The 14,658-nt window shown below is 40.6% G+C and overlaps 1 non-coding gene across 1 annotated transcript; it reads right to left on the bottom strand.

Moving 5' to 3' along the window:
• Positions 1-13,376: 13,376 nt before the first annotated feature.
• Positions 13,377-13,523, bottom strand: LOC118704066. Its single transcript, XR_004983279.1, has one exon. It is a non-coding gene; the product is annotated as a U4 spliceosomal RNA (small nuclear RNA).
• Positions 13,524-14,658: the final 1,135 nt, after the last annotated feature.

Raw genomic sequence — 14,658 nt, 5'->3', positions numbered from 1 at the left:
TTCAAAAAAATAATTCTAGCCTTAGCTGGTTTGGCTCAGTGGATAGAGCATCAGCCTGTGGACTGAAGGGTCCTGGATTCGATTCCAGTCAAGGGCACATGACCTGGTTTGTGGACTTGATCCCTAGAAGGGGGGCGTGCAGGAGGCAGCCAATCAATGATTCTCTCTCATCATTGATGTTTCTGCTGCTCTCTTTCTCTCACTTCCTCCCTGAAATAAATAAAAATATATATTTAAAATAATAACCATAACAATAATAATAATAATAATAATAATAATAATAATTCACAATGGGGGAAATGGTTATAGGTAAGTAAGATCGGAAGTAGGGCAATTGGGAAATAAGTTCAGCAGTACAGTTAAAGGTAATGGTGGCATAGACCATGGTGATAGGAGTGGGTTGGAAAGAAAGGGGTGGATTCAGAGAATGTTTTGGATATAAAATCCATAGGCCTGGTTAATGGACTACATGTGGGAGGGGAGGAAAAGAGGAATCAATGACAACCTCTTTAGGGAAGTGCCATTCAATAGAATTCTTTTTGATGGTGGAAATGTTCCATTTATGACTGTCTAACATGGTAGCTACTAGCCACACAGCTACTGAGCACTTGAAATGAGGCTAGTAAGACTGAGAACCTGAAAATTATATTTTACTTAATGTTAATAATATCAATTTTAAATTTAAATAGCCACGTGTGGTTAATGGCAACCATAATGGACAGGGAGGCTCTACATTTTGTTTTGAGCAACTGGGCAGCTTATGGTGCCATTTATTGGAAAAGGGGTACTATAGCAGGAGCAGCTAAAATTTAATAGTTTTATTTTGGACATGTTGACTTGAGACCCTTGGAATGCCTCCAAAGAGTTGATCAAATAGGCAGGTAGATATATAGTCTGGATTTGCAGGAGTTTTAAGAGTCATTGGTATAAAGCAGTTATTTAAACCCTTGGGACTGGATGAGGTTGCTTAGGCATAGTATGCAGACAGAGAAGAGAGCCCAGAACTAACAGCTCTGGGTGCCCTAATGTGTACTTTGTTCCATTTTTCCGTTATCAAAACCACAAATGCACTTTAAATTCTCAAAAGGAAGCAACACCAAGTCACATCCAGATATGCCGATGTGACATCTCAAACCACTTTAAACATTTCTTCTAAATTTCAGAATTTACAGTTACCAAGTGCTGCCCATGCCTCCTAAGGTTTCTCATTAGTCAACTGTTATTTCTTATCATCCCAAAACCTGAACAAATTCGTAGGCTTAGCTGCTATCAAACCTGATGTATATAATAGTGGGGGAGGAAAATTAGAACACTAATATGGATTATGATAGCTTTCTATTAATTTGTACCACTGTTCTTTAGAAAGAGGAAGAAAATAAAGATAAAAATTATGAACAACAAATACATAACTATCAACAAGTGAATCTAAAAACCAAGGGAATTTTAAAAATCTGATGAACAATATTAACTGGTGAATGTAATAGAATCAGAGGTATGGAAGGGGAGTGAACCTACGATTCTCGGGGGGAAAGAGGAGTTGGGGGGTGCGGGAAGAGACTGAACATAAACTGTGCACCTATGGATGAGGACAATGGGGGGTGGAGAAAGGGCAGAGGGTGGGGTGGGAACCTGGTGAAGGGGAGCAATGGGGCGGGGGGGGAATGAGGAACATTTGTAATGATATGAACAATAAAGATTTATTTTAAAAAAATTTGTACCACTGGGTATAGTGGTACAAAGAGGCACACACATCTATCCACGCCCCAGGCCCTATTAAGGAGTAATAACCCTTCATAACCAGGGGGAGCACACTAGGGCAGGAACATCCCCTTCTTCATTGCCCTAGTGGCAAGAGGAATCCCAAATGGAGAGGTAGAACTCTTATTGGGTTACCTGCTGAAAACATCTCATCCTTAGGAGATGGAAAGCAAACCTTTTTAGAGAAAAGTAATAGTGAGAGCTGCCACCCTCCATCTCCACCCAACTCTTTGTTTTTGGACATCTATATCAGCGGAGGGAGAATTGACACTACGTTTCAGTCACTGTTTGAGATCACATATCACTTTCTGCAAGAAAGCATCCTTGCCTCCTGGATACTGCTAGATCTGTTTTCAGAACGTTTCATTGTTCTATAAGGCCAGCTGCTTCTAGAGGATGGGAAATATGATAATGGCCCCCGGCTTGCCAACTGTCTTATTTCTTTCACTGGGAAGTGAGTTTCTTGGTGGGAGACATTTTGTCTGGACCACATTTGTGTTATGCAAAGTCAATAATTCCAGGGATAGTGAAATAGTCAGAGGCATGACCTGCTGGGAAAGAAAACCTAAATACAGAATAAACATTTTTTCCCCCAGTGTATAAATCACCACACCCTCTGTGAGAGAAGGAACCTGATAGTGTTGAACCTGCCACTAAATTCCTGACCGGTTCCCGAAAAGCTGGGTGCTCTAGTACAGCCTCAGGACTGTACCAGTCTCCCAGTGAGTTCACTGGCTGTTTATAACACCCTTTCCCCAGCTGATTATCTTCATTTTCCAGGTAGAAGTCACGTTATCTTCAAATAATGACAGTTTTAACTTCTTTTGATTTTTCTATGTCTAATTACTTTCTCTTGTCTAATTAAGTTGTTAAATATCTAGACATACTTAGTTAATAGTAGATATCTTTTCTTATTTTTTATTTTTAAAAAATATATATCTTATTGATTTTTTACAGAGAGGAAGGGAGAGAGATAGAGAGTAAGAAACATCGATGAGAGAGAGACATTGACCAGCTGCCTCCTGCACACCCCCTACTAGGGATGTGCCCGCAACCAAGGTACATGCTCTTGACCGGAATCGAACCCTGGACCCTTGAGTCCGCAGGCCGATGCTCTATCCACTGAGCCAAACTGGTCTCAGCTATCTTTTCTTATTTTATAAGGAAAGAAATATTATAAGAAACTCTACAAGAAAGCTGTAGTTTCCCTGATGTGACTGTCTGCCTGGGTACCTCTCATTTGCTAAAGTAGAGTTCTCATTAGCATGAGCTGGGGCAAGGCATAAAAGCTGTCAAATGAATCTTAACAAAGTAATAGCTGTGTTCTTCGAGGTGCTGTGGGAAGGGCTGGAGGCTGGCAAGAGGGCCATCAGTAGAACGTGTGAGGTGGGGGGCATGCTTACTGGGTGAGCACACAGTGAAGAGGAAGCACACACAGTCCAGCAGGCAGTGGTGAGGCCTAGCTCCAAAGTGACACACACCAGTTAACATCTTAAGTTAAAGATCCTAATATCCTATCTTTAATGAAAGTATATCTTTGTTTTCCCATTAATCTTGATGTTGACTATTGGGTTAGCAACTGTATTTTATTCTAATGGAGAAGCATCCATTTATTCCCATTTTATTGATAGTTCTACTGTTTTTGTTTGTTGTTGTTTTTTTCATAACTTAATTTCTGATTGTATCTCTGAGCTAGCCAAATTTGCCCTAGACTAAAGGATGCTTTGGTCTCCACTGACAAAACTGAAAAATAGACCTTGAAAAAAATCACAGACTCACCAAACTATTTCCAAATAGCTTAGCTGCATCCCAAAGAGATAAATATTTAAAGGAATACAAAGAAATCCAGCACCCAAATGTAAAATTCACACTGTCTGGCATGCAGTAAAACATATCAGAGATGCAAAGAAACAGGAAATCATGACCCATGGTGAGGCAAGATAATCAAATAACAGAAACAGATCCAGAGATGACACAGATGATGAAATTAGTAGACAAAGACATAAAAACAGCTATTTAAAATATATTTCATATGTTGAAGATGGTAGAGGAAAGCATGAGCATGATAAGGAGAAATAAAGAAGATATTATGCCTTGCCTGGCATGGCTCAGTTGTTATAGCATTCAATTCTGGTCAAGGGCAGGTACCTGGGTCACAGGTTCGATCTGGCCCTGGTGGGGGTGCATGGGTGAGGCAACCCATGGATGTGTCTCTCATATAATCTCCCTCTCTCTCTCTCTCTCTCTCTCTTTCTCTCTCTCTCTCTCTCTCTCTCTCTTTCTCTCATCTACCCCATCCTCTGAACATATGTTTGTCATTTTAGTTAGAAAGATATTAACAATAAAGAATTAGCAATATATATATTATCCTCACCCGAGGATATTTTTTTTCAATTGAATTTTAGAGAGCATGGAAGGGAGGGAGGGAAAAGAGAGGGAAGGGAGAAAGAGAGAGAGCGAGGGAGAGAGAGACTGGGAAGTTAGAGAGCTAGATCTCATTGTCCACAGTGGTAAGTCAATAGATAATGGATAAAATTGGAGGGGAGGGGGGAGATCAAGGATTCAAAAGATAACTATGTTATTTGGAAATATGGACCTAAATACCAAAATAATCAACTATAAGAACTGAAAGTGCTTGCTAATGAAGAGCTAGTTGGAAATGGAGAAGCACTGAAAGGGTTTTTCTATTATTTTTTTTCTTACAAGCCGTTGGAAGTATTTAACTCTTTAAATTATGTACATGTCAGATTTTATTAAAAATAAAACATAAACTTGCCGGGACCGGTTTGGCTCAATGGATAGAGCATCGGCTTGGGGACTGAAAGTCCCGGGTTCGATTCCGGTCAAGGGCATGTACCTTGGTTGTGGGCATATCCCCAGTAGGGGGTGTGCAAGAGGCAGCTGATCAATGACTCTCTCATCGATGTTTCTAACTCTCTATCTCTCTTCCTTCCTCTCTGTACAAAAATCAATAAAAAAAATAAAAATAAATAAAACATAAACTTAAAGAGAAGAAAAGGTAGTCAGATTCCCTTTCTTGGGCTTGCTAGATCCTATTCCTGGAGTTTTCTCACATGCAGAATTTCCTTGGATTTCAGTTCACACAAAGTTTGACCCCATTATTGCTTCACATCTAGGATATTTGGTTTTTCTCATTCTCTTTCCCTATTTGAGCTTCATTGAGTGAACTATTATTTTTTGCAGTGGAAAAAAAAAGAAAAAAAAGCCCTGTTAAAATAGAGGTATATGTTGCTTTCACAACTCCTGTAGATGCTCCTGAAAGGGTATAAAATGTAGCAACTTACCCTTTGTTCACACCCCACTCCTTCATTTTGAAGGAGGTAGTCTATATTATACTTTATTCCAATCACATCCTAAGAACTTCACTGAATTGGCAGGTTTAATCTCACACCCTTAATACATTCCTGTCTCAACTATCTATATATATAAAAGGCTAATATGCAAATTGTCCCTGTGGGAGTTTGACTTGGAGACCATAGTTCCATTGCTTACTATGACGTGCACTGACCACCAGGGGGCGGCATGGAACAAAGAAAGGCCATGGCCACCAGCTGGCAGCTGGGGAAGGAAGGTCCCAGTTGGCTCTGATTGCCAGCCAGGCCTAGGGACCCTACCTGTGCTTGAATTTCATGCACCAGGCCTCTAGTATATCAGTAATTTGCTACTTCCTAATGTCCAAGGCAAATCATCATGATATCATCAATGTAGAAGATTAGGGTGACATCTATGGAAGAGTAAGTAAGTTGTGATGAACCATCCTTGTTTGTTAGGGATTCGGGGTTTACTGGGGTCAGCACTCAGTCCAGATATTCACTTTGGGTAAAGTGAACTAGGTCCCTATGAAGATACGCTGCTCCACCTACCAGCTGAAGACAAATAGTTTCTAATGGTGTGGATAAAGAGAAACAGAAAGAAGTAATTTTCTTCTATGTCACGTACGCATCTAATTCATCTTGAGGTAATCCTCCATTATTTTTCGAGACCAGTCAACCTTGGGTACTAACCAGCCTGAAGAACTGAATGATGTAGCCACTTTCTCTGAGGTTCCCATCCTCTTCATCAGAGAGATCTGGCTCTGTGACTCAAGGATGGCCAGAGGACCTGTGACTATGGAGTATGTTAGCTTGAGCTACATCGTTGTCAGTTACACTAAGAAATTGTTTTGCTGTACAAATCAAGTGGAACCCAGGCCTACACATCTGTTCTGTTCCTGCCAGCACTAGAAGCAGAAGCCAAAACCTCATCTCAGTGTGTTGGGCCGTTTTTATTTTTTATTTTTTTTCCCACCAAATTATCTCACCTATTCGGCTTTTGCTTTTTTGTGGTCACAGCTAGGGATGATATTCAAAATATTTAGCAGCTGCTTGCCACATGGTCACCAGCCAATTAGAAGAGATGCTGACTTTAGCACTGTTAGATTCCAGGAGACACAACAGCTGTGCTGGTGGTTAACCCTTTAGTTACCAGATAAGAAGAAAGGCAGGCAGATGGGGCCGGGTGGGGGCATCAGTAGATACTAGGCATCACTTTACCAACTGAAAGGAAAGCATTTAGGTATTTCAACAAGCAGTATGGCTACAGGCAGAATGTCAACCTGGTCTCAGCATAAAACAGAGATTGGAAGGTCCACCAGCCTCCCTGTTTTTAACACCCACCTCCTCTTGGTTCTAACCTCAGTAGCTCCCTCCTTTCCCAGTGTTATCAGTAACTTCCTTTTGGTTAATTGCACTCCTTTCCACGTTTCTGGCTGGAACAATTCTTCTGATGACCCCTCCCCCACATGCAACTAAGAGGTTTTGCTAATTAGTCTTTAATTGGTGGTAAATTTTTCTGAAGAAGAGGAGGTGTGATGGGGGAAGCAGATGTTATCAGGTCACTGGTAACATACTGTAATTTCCTCTTCCTTTACTTTTGGTATTTATTCATCTACAGTGTGCCAAGAGCCATCAGGCTCTTCAGTGGCAGTTTAACAAAGAAGTATAATTAGCCAAACTATTCAGGAAAAGAAGGAAAATGGGAGGGGCGGATTCAGAGACAGAGAAGTAAAGGGAGGGAGGAGGCAGGAAAGTCTACACTCCTTTATTTATTACAACCTCCTGGATTTTTGAACCCATGGGATTCAAGTCACTCTTGCAAACTCCCTAAAAAATTCTTGCAATTCATTTTGCCTGCAATTCCTCTTTTCCCTGCTCAGACTGTGCACACCAGCCTTGGATTCATGGTATTTGCGGACTCCTGTGACCAGATGTTCCTCATTATGAGGCGACTCATCACATTTGCTTGGCAATCAGGAATGCGGTAGAAATTATTTGGCGGGCCTTAACATAATGCTATTCCAATTAACAGGATTTCAATCTTTGATACTCAAGACCTTAATTTTAACCGTAAGCAGAGTTGTGAACATAGTAACTCCTTTCATTTGGCAATTTGCAGTGTCCTTTTTGGACAGAAAAAAGGGCAGAAAAATATTGGGCAGAAAAAAATTTAAAAAATGTATTTTTATTGCTGAAACCAGTTTGACTTAGTGGATAGAGCATTGGCCTGCGGACTGAGGGGTCCCGGGTTCGATTCTGGTCATGGGCATGTACCTTGATTGCGGGCACATCCCCAGTAGTGGGTGTGCAAGAGGCAGCTGGTGGATGTTTCTCTCTCATCGATGTTTCTTACTTTCTATTCCTCTCCCTTCCTCTCAGAGAGAAATGGAGAGGGAGAGAGAGATAGAAACATCAATGGTGAAAGAGAATCAATGATCGGCTGCTCCTGCACACCCCCTACCAGGGATCCAGTCCACAACCTGGGCATGTGCCCTGATTGCACATCGAACCATGACCTCCCGGTTCATAGGTCGGGACTCAACCACTGAGCACACCGGCCAGTCTTGGCAGGAAATTTTTATAACGTATTTAAAAATATATAAGGAATCGCCAAAACCGGTTTGGCTCAGTGGATAGAGCGTCGGCCTGCGGACTGAAAGGTCCCAGGTTCGAGTCCGGTCAAGGGCATGTACATTGGTTGCGGGCACATCCCCAGTAGGGGGTGTGCAAGAGGCAGCTGGTCAATGTCTCTCTCTCATCGATGTTTCTAACTCTCTATCCCTCTCTCTTCCTCTCTGTAAAAAATCAATAAAATATATATTAAAAAAATGAATAAAAATAAAAACATATATAGAATAGGTATTACATATGTTAGCTATGATGCATAAAAATGAATGAACATCGGTAAGTTAAGAAGACACTCAAGAAGTAGAATATGATCAATATTTACAACATTTACCACTAACAGTGAAAGGTGTTTCTTGTTTCAGGGTCACAGAGAAGCCTTGAATATTTTATATGATTCTACCCAGATATCCTGGGATTGCAATTTGTTTCTCCTTGTGCAAATCACCTACTGCTGTAAAAATATCCATTTAGCCGTACAGTCTTTCTGTCCCCTATTCCCTTAGAATGTCTTTCAAGCAGCAATTCTCAAACTTTAATGTAATTTGAAATCAATTGCAGAGATCTAAAAAGTCCTAATGCCCTAGCCCTGCCCCAGGACCATTAAATCAGAATCTTTGGGAGGCAAACCAGGCATCTATGGCTTCAAAAGTACTTTTGGTGCTCAACCTAATGTGCTCTAAAGAAATGGCAGTGAAGTCCACCAAAGCTTTACTTTCACCGGGCATAGTATCTGAACAGAAGTCTTCATTAACTGTTTTATCAATTCATAGACTTCTACTTTCCCATTCAGGGGTGCAGAGATATTTTCTTTGTCTTCTCCCCTATGTTATTACAGAGGCTTCGTGCCTCGTTCAGTGGTTGAGTGTTGACCCAGGAACCAAGAGATGGCAGTTTTATTCCAGGTCAAGACACATGCCTGAATTGTGGGCTTGATCCCCAGAAGGGGGTGTGCAAGAGGCTGATCGATGATGTCTCTCTCCATTGATGTTTCTCACTCTCTCTCTCTCTCACTTCCTCTCTCTCTAAAAATCAATAAAAACATATTTTAAAAAAGAGAACATGTTCTTTAGAAAAAAAGAAGACGTCATAGCTCCTCTGAGATTCTGTTGTTTGCACCTCTACTCCTGGAATAAAGTTCTACGTCTTTTTAGGGTAGTTTGGTATTTTGTTTGCAAGAAACAGGGTCTCATGGAAAAGTGCATGGGGTGGGTATACTGTAAGGATATGGGTGATCTGGAACTGGAAATCTACAGAAACTGGGACTGGTTCCCGTCTTTTCTATCTCTCAGGCCCCACAAGGCCTCTCTCATAGCATCCTCTCTCTCACTGTCACCTCCCTAAGCGTTGGGGATCTCATTAAGTTGGTGATTCATTTTTAGACTCAAGTCATCCTTAAATCCAATCATCTGTGATCAGGGTCCAGTTAGGGTCACTTAAAGCCCAAGGCTGCAAGTAAAAGGATGGAAAAAGTTACCATGAAAGTAGCAATAATAAAGATGGAGAAGCCATACTAATACCAGACAAAATAGACTTTAAGACAAAATATAGAGATAAAGATGAACATTTTATAATGATAAAATGGTTAATCCATCAGGGAGTTATAACAACAACAAAATAGCCCTGGCTGGTGTGACCACGTGATTAGAGTATTGGACTGTGCACCAGAGGATCATTAATTCAATTTCTGTTCAAAGGCATGTACCTGGGTTGGGTTGCAGGTTTGGTCCCTGTCCCTGGTCGGGGCACATGTGGGAGGCAACCCATAGGTGTGTCTCTCTCACATCAATGTTTCTCTAACATTGAAGTGAGAATTGCACAACTCTTAGAATACACTAAAAACAATTGAATTGTATATTTTTAAATGGGCGAATTGTATAGTATGCTAATTATATATCAATAAAGCTGTTAAAAACACACACAAAAAAACAAAAACCAAGGCTGCTTTTCTTTAGCTGTTGGGAGCAATGTAATCAGAAGGCATCATGAAGAGAGACAGCCTGTCCTAGACAGAAGGCCAAGATGGGGAAGGCTAAGCTAAGGCAGTGGCCATGGAGGTGCTCCAACCCGTAGCGGGTGTGATGTGCTGCACATGGGCTTGGGGAAAGGGAAAGGTCCAAAAAGAAGCTCCCTCACTCTCCATGTTTAATTTGTCACCAGGTCCTTCTGACTCCTAACAGATCTCCCTGGTGCCTATCTATCCCCCTGCTATAGACTGAATTCTGTAACACCCCCTCCCCCACCAAAAAAATGAACAGATTGAAATCCTAACCCTTAGTGTGATGGTACGTGGAGGTGCGCCTCTGAGAGGTGGGCCCTTTGACCGAGCCCTAATGAATGTGATGGAGCCCTTATAGAGGACACCCCAGAGAGCTCGCTCACCTTGTCTGCCACAGGAGGACACGATGAGAAGATGGCTATCTGTGACCCAGAAAGTGGGCCCTCACTAGACACCTATCTGCCAGCACCTTGATCTTGGACTTCTCAGCCTCCAGAATTGTGAGAAACAAATTTCTGTTGTTCATAAGCCCCCATCCCCCGCATCCCCACCGCCCAGTCTATGATATTCTGTTATAGTATTGCAAACAGAGTAAAGACACCCTTCATTCAACCCATCTTGTAAACTACCCCATAGTTTCCTTCCTAAAACTCCAATCTAATTGTGTCACTTTATTTCTCAAAATCTTTCAAAGAGGCTGAACCTGGTTTATCTCTCACAGCTCTCCCACAACCACCACCCCACCCCCGGTCCCGCCCCTCACTGTGCACAGGCGCACACATGTCCTTCGTTACAGCCACGTGTCTCCTTTGCTCACCCTGTTCCATCAAGCTGGAATGTCCTTCTGCCTCCACATCTAAAAGGGTTGAAATTATCTCCATTCTTAAAGGCCTGATTATAATTCCACGACCTTCATGTAACCTTTTCTTTTTTTCCATTTTACTTCCCACTCTTGGAGCATGCAGCCTGATAGAGAAGAGAAATGCGACAATTGAGTTCTGTGCTACAACGTGATAGTGCTCTGGCTGGTGTGTGCACAGTGTCCTCGAGGACAAGGGAGGAAGGTAGAAACTGTTCAGTCAGTTGAAAGATTGAAAATTCCACACTCGACTTGACTCCTTAGAACTTGGTAAGGAGGCATTGGTTTAACCTTTGCCTGGAGGGTACCTTTTCACTGCGTGGCTATTTTCTTAAGAGCAGGTCTCTGCATTTTTTGCTGAGTATAGTTGCCCATAGGAACTATGGGTCAAGTCTGCAACCTGGGCATGCGCTCTGACTGAATCGCACTGTGACCTCCTGGTGCATAGGTCCATGCTCAACCGCTGAGCCATGCTGGCTGAGCTGAACTGAGTCTTTTATTTATTTATTTTAAAAATATATTTTATTGATTTTCTTACAGAGAGGAAGAGAGAGGGATAAAGAGATAGAAACATCGATCAGCTGCCTCCTGCACACCCCCCACTGGGGATGTGCCTGCAACTGAGGTACATGCCCTTGACCGGAATCGAACCTGGGGCCTTTCAGTCCACAGGCTGACGCTCTATCCACTGAGCCAAATCGGTTTTGGCTGAATTGAATCTTTAAAAAAAAAAGTTTTTATTGATCTTTAGAGAGAGAGAAATGAGAGGGACAGAGAGATATAAACATTGATGAGAGAGAAACATCATTGATAGGCTGTATCCTGCACGTCTCTATTGAGGATCAAGCCCCGTATTGGGGATCAAGCTCACAATCCAGGCATGTGCCCTGCTTGGGAATTGAACCTGTGATCTCTTGTTTCATGGCTTGATGTTCAACTACTGAGCCACAATGGCCTGGCTGAACTGAATCTTGAAGGGTGCATAAGAATTGTCCAGAAAGATTGGAAGGGCATTCCAGGCATAAGGAACAGTGCATGTAAAGGTAGGGAGAATTAAAATAGCATAGAGTATGGGGAATGACTACATGGATAACTAACCCCCTTTGAATTGGGTTCGAAATGAATGGATTTGATACCCAGTTCTATTTTAGAATAACTATATGTATTACATGTTTCCTATGGGCAACTATACTTAGCAAAAAATGAGTGTCTGAATTTTTTAATTTGTTGAACTGTCATAAAAATAATTTCATAAAAGTTCAAGAATCTCAGACCACATACAATTTGACATATTGATTTTTACCATTTTCTAAAAAGATCTCCAAACCGGGATGAACATCAGAATCACCTGGAAACTTTAAAAAAACAGATTCCTGGAGCCCAAGTCAGAGTTACTAAATTTTTCCTGGGTGGGGTCCAGGATTTAACCCAGTCTTCTCACTTTATGATGAGAACGAGAGACCCACCCACAGAATGGAGCTGAGACCAGATTTTTAGCTTTTTCATTTCTGTTTGTGGTCTTGCCACCTTATTCTTCTGCTGCCTACCAGATCACCTTCCTTTCTCACCATCATGGCCAATCATAGCTGTGTGTGGCTAAATACTGTGTGAGCTACAGAGGTTTAGCCTTTAAAGTATAGATATAACATCTATCTTGATCTTCACATTCTGCCTCTCTACATTCCATTATTATAAGAGAATTTGATGTACTATCGAAGTTTTATGTCACTTACTTTAAATTTTTGTTCCATTTTTCACTCCTAATTCCTAACCACATATATTTAAAAAATTGAGACATAACATAAATTCCACAAACTCACCATCTTAAAGTATACAGATGAGTGGTTTCTAGTATATTCACAAGGTTATGCAACCATCATCAATCACCAACTAAGTCCAGAATATTTTCTTCACCAAAAGAAACTCAGTACGCACAGCAGTCATTCCCCATTCCCCATCTCCTAGCAACCACTAATCTACTTGACTACATTCTGTCTCTATAGATTTGCAAATTCTGTATATTTCATATAAATTGAATAGTACAATATGTGATCTTTTCTAACTCTTAGCATAAGAGTCTTCTATCACTTAGCATAATGTTTTCAAGGCTAATCCATGTTGTATTTATCAGTACTTTATTTTATGGCCTAATAATATTTCATTGTATAAATATACTACATTTTGTTTATCCATTTATCTGCCAATAAACATTTAAATTTGGCTATTATGAACAATGCCATATATATATATATATATATATATATATATAGAGAGAGAGAGAGAGAGAGAGAGTGTAAACATCCTATATAATAAAAACCTAATATGCTAAGTGTCCAACTGTTCAACCATCCAACCATTTGCTATGACACACACTGATCACCAGGGGGCAGACTCTCCAACGGGTAAGTTAGCTTGCTGCTTGAGTCCTGCTGATGGGGACTGAGCAAGACAGCTGGACATACCCTGAAGCCAATCTCCCACAATATTTCTGCTAATTAATTTCCTTTCAATGGGTATGAATCCATGCACTGAGCCTCTAGTATGTTTATAATTCTCTTGTGCATATGCCTGGGAGTGTAATTGCTGGATGATATGGTAATGCTGTTTAACTTTTTGAGGTCCTGCCAAACTGTTTTTCATTATCACATATATTTTTACAGTGAAGAAATAGCATTTTTAAGAATTGGAAGCCATTTGGCCGCAAGGGGGGGAAATCAGAAATCATATCACTCAGAAGTAACACAATTTAGAGGTTTTAAGTATGGAGGTACACTGGCACATACTTCTCCCTCCTGAAATCACAATAAAATGATAATAAAATATTTTCTTTTAAGATGTAAACCCTCATGGACATAGAAAGAAGAAAACAATACAATTTTTTTTCAATGGGTAATAATCATGCCTCGGATAAACCTCATTGGCTATGATACTGCCACTGCGCAAAGCTGTATAACAAAATGTTTTGCTGTTAAAAAGCAGGTGGACAATGATAACTGACTTACAGCAGGCCAAAAAAAGCTAAGGCATAAGCCAGCAACAGGAAAGTCCAGTAGAAAGTTGATTGTCATCACAGAACCTCAAAAAGGCTTAGATGTTAGAGATACCAGACATCCCTAAAAGTGGGAATACAGATGGGGGTGGACAAAGAGATCAGATAAAAGTTTGTAAAAAGTTTGTACTATCATATTCATACAGCATTATTCACAATCGCCAAAAGGTGGAAGCGACCCAATTATCTGTTGATGGATAGTGGATAAACAAAATGTGGTGCATGCATACATCGAATAACCCAAAAAAGGGGAAGCATGGGACTCTGGAACAGGGGTGGGGGAGAGTGTCCCAGGACCACAGCTAAGTGGCAGCCGACAGTAAGCTTTTAGAAGACTGTAACAGAAGGATAAAGGGCTGCAGGACAGATGTCTCCAAGAAAAATAGATCAGGCTGATTGATCATCTGAGGGGATTGAATTCCTGATAGGTACCTAGAAAACTGGACAAAAACTTGAAACAATTCACTCCAGGGAAAGAAAACTCCAGGAAAGAAAGTATAATCATAGTCTCCCACATGGCTCAGCTTTAAATAATATTTATGTAATAATATTATAAATACTGAATTCTGATGTGTCCAAAAATTAGGATATGACTGTATTAGGAGAATGGGGAAGAGGAAGAGTTGTGTACCGGGGTAGAGAAATAAGAATTAAATCCTCACTTTCTGTTTTAATAAATTATATCTAAACCTGAAAAAAAAATCAAGAAGTAGCTGTACGAGCATATTATTTAGAAACTGGGAGGTACATACTTGGAAACATTAAATTTAAGCAGTGGGTCAAGAGTGTAATAAGGTGAGGTGCTTTGCTTCATAATTAGGCTTTTAGTGTTTGACTTTTAAAATAATGTACAGGTCTAACTTGATAAAACTTAAAATGAATGAATTAATTAAATAAAAGGCCAGGGGAAGGAGAAATAAAATAGAAAAGAGATTTATTGGGGGGATGGAACATTCTGTTCCTTTGCATTTTAAATTGGGGCAGGGTGCAACAAACTATTTAATATGTGCAAAATAAATAGTAAGATATATAC

The sequence above is a fragment of the Pipistrellus kuhlii genome, unplaced genomic scaffold (assembly GCF_014108245.1).
Source record: "Pipistrellus kuhlii isolate mPipKuh1 unplaced genomic scaffold, mPipKuh1.p scaffold_m20_p_4, whole genome shotgun sequence".
Classification (NCBI taxonomy): Eukaryota; Metazoa; Chordata; class Mammalia; order Chiroptera; family Vespertilionidae; genus Pipistrellus; species Pipistrellus kuhlii.
Note: the sequence above shows the minus strand (reverse complement) of the source record. Positions and strands in the feature narration are given on the sequence as shown.